The sequence below is a fragment of the Protobothrops mucrosquamatus genome, unplaced genomic scaffold (genome assembly GCF_001527695.2).
Source record: "Protobothrops mucrosquamatus isolate PMUCROS unplaced genomic scaffold, P.Mucros_1.0 scaffold3941, whole genome shotgun sequence".
NCBI classification, from domain to species: Eukaryota; Metazoa; Chordata; class Lepidosauria; order Squamata; family Viperidae; genus Protobothrops; species Protobothrops mucrosquamatus.
The window spans coordinates 15,193-17,758 of NW_015389884.1; positions in this window are offsets into that span (position 1 = coordinate 15,193).

A 2,566-nucleotide genomic window follows, 5' to 3' on the forward strand; every position below is an offset into this window, starting at 1 on the left:
CTCTGCTCATCTGGTTATTGATTGCTGGTAAGGAGATGTTCTGGTCTTGATGTCACCTTTTTGGCGTCTTGATTGTCTCCTTTGAATGGTATGTAGACGTTGTGTCTATGTGCCTGTTCATGATTGATCTGTCTGAGGGCTGGTTTTCCAGGAATTCTCTAGCTTTTTGAACTTGGCTTGGTCTAGGGGGCTCACCGTTTCCCAGCTAAAATTATGGTTAAGCCCATGCATGTGCTGTGCAATGAAGAAGTTTTCATCATGTCTTCCTTTATTTATTAGACAAAAATCCCATCTTTCCTCCAGGAGCTGAAGGCAGCACAAACGAGTTTTTCCTATTTCAAGCCTACAATAACAGTCAGTTGAGAAAGGAACTGATCCAAAGTCCCACAGAGAGTTTTCATGGAGTCTAAAAGCCATACCCAACTCTATCTCCTTCCCAAACAGTTCATCTGGTCTTGGATATGCTATATAACTATCATCAATTATATAACTGTTACCGGTACTGCACAAATCTGCTGTTACCCTCCATTTCTCCCCATTTCTAAAATCACAGTCTCCACCCTGAACAATTACTCATCCTGGGAGTTTCATTCAAACACCACCCCGTACTTGTGCATAAGCTTCGTTCAAAAGTTCAGACTGAGCAACCGTGTCAAAGGCGGACGTGTTTTGGCCATGAGATTTTCGTTCTTATGAGTTTAATCCTCCTTCAGCAAAGGCATTCCCTTTCTAGAATATATCACAAAGGCGACACGTGCAATTTTTCATTTGGGAGCAGAAAATCATGACTTCCTGCTGCCAAGATTAGACAAATTGTGGAAGATTATTCCATCAGTGGCTACCTAATTATTACTCTAGGGCAGTCTGCTTCTGACAAAAAGAGTGGGAACAATACAACAGAGGATTGAGTTTAATGCAGTGGCAACATCTGGATTTAGCTCTTTCTGGAACGAAAACAAGATGGGCTCTTCATCCCAGGCCTGGTTCCACCAAGCACTTAGTAGATAACAATGTCCAAGACCTTGCTCTACTTAAAATGGGCCTTGCTCCATCAAAATCAGCATCTCCCAACCTTCACAATTCCCAGGTAGGTGGACTTCAGCAACCAGAACTTCCATTCACTAGCCATTCTGGGACTTGAAGTCCACATACCTGGGAACGTCCAAGGTTGGGAAGCTGATCAAAATGAATGAGGGAGACCTTCATCCAAACTTAATTCCTACCATGGAAAGCCAGAGGAGATCATAGAGGACTAGAGGTGTCATGATAGCATTCTTCCAATATCTCAGGGGTTTCCCCAAAGAAGAGGGAGTCAAGCTATTCTCCAAAGCGCCTGAAGGCAGGACAAGAAGCAACGGATGGAAACTCACCAAGGAGAAAAGCAACTTTAATTGCTCTTCTCTGACCTTTTCCCAAACTCTCAACATCTTTTTTTGTGATATGGTGAGCAAAATTGGCTGCAGTACTCCAGGTGTGGCCTCATAAAGCGCTACTAATACTTTGCGTGTGCCTCTGTTTATACAACCCAGGATTGTATTCACTATTTTGGCTGTTGCTGCACGTTGCTGGCCCACAGTCAAGTGATCATCCCCAAAGTCCCTCCCACACGTTGGGGAGACCGTTCTTAATTATTTCGCCACAATTCTTTCCAAGCCTCTGGAATATGGAATTGCTTTAGAAATTGCCTTTTTATTTCATTAGAAAGTGGCAGCCGTGGGGGGGGGGGATAGGAGGATTATTCTTTTTTCCTAACTCGCTTTGCCAACAACGACTCTAAACAGAAAAGTCGTAGATGCCCCGGAACATCTGGTCCTCCTCCAATTATTGTGTGGTTACAATCTGATTGCTCAGCCTCTGAAATGGAGCCTCTTTGGATATAAACAATTGGCCCTCCAGCATCCCAGCATTATACACACACACAAAAATCTCTTTACTTTTTTTCCAGGTCCCGCTGGATAGCCCGGTCTCTGCCCTGCCTTTGTGGGTGAACTCTGAACTTAGCAAATTTCTGTTCTTTTGTCGTTTGGACATACATTTCTGGCTACCGCCGCTATTATTTCTGCCCCGGTCCTGACATTTTGCAGTATTTTTGTCCTAAGGGCAGAGTTATTTGGCTCTAGGAGGAAGTCACATAGTTCACCCAATGAAGCGAAGGGTCAACGCTAAGGCTCCAGATGTTTGAAAGTTGGGAGGCACGGAGTAACAATTTACTTGGGATAATTTTAAATCTCCGTGATGAATGGCTGCTAGGCTTCCTTCAAACATGTCCCAGAAGAGGAGACATGCCAGAGGACTAAAGGAGGAGAAATAAGTAGGAAAGGCTGTGATGAAAATAGTCGTCTGGAACTGTCTTCTCTCTAAGATGAGCCCAGTTTTGTTCTCCGTTTATGGCTCTGAAAACACTGATATACACAATGAATGCATAGGAACCACCTTCTTATTCTCCCCAGCTTCACCCAACATTTCAAAAACTAAGGTTTTTCTGAAGCTTCTGGAGCTTTCTCAGCTTCATTAGCTCCCAACAAGGAAGGGAGGGAGGGAGGAAGGGAGGGAGGGAGGGAGGGAG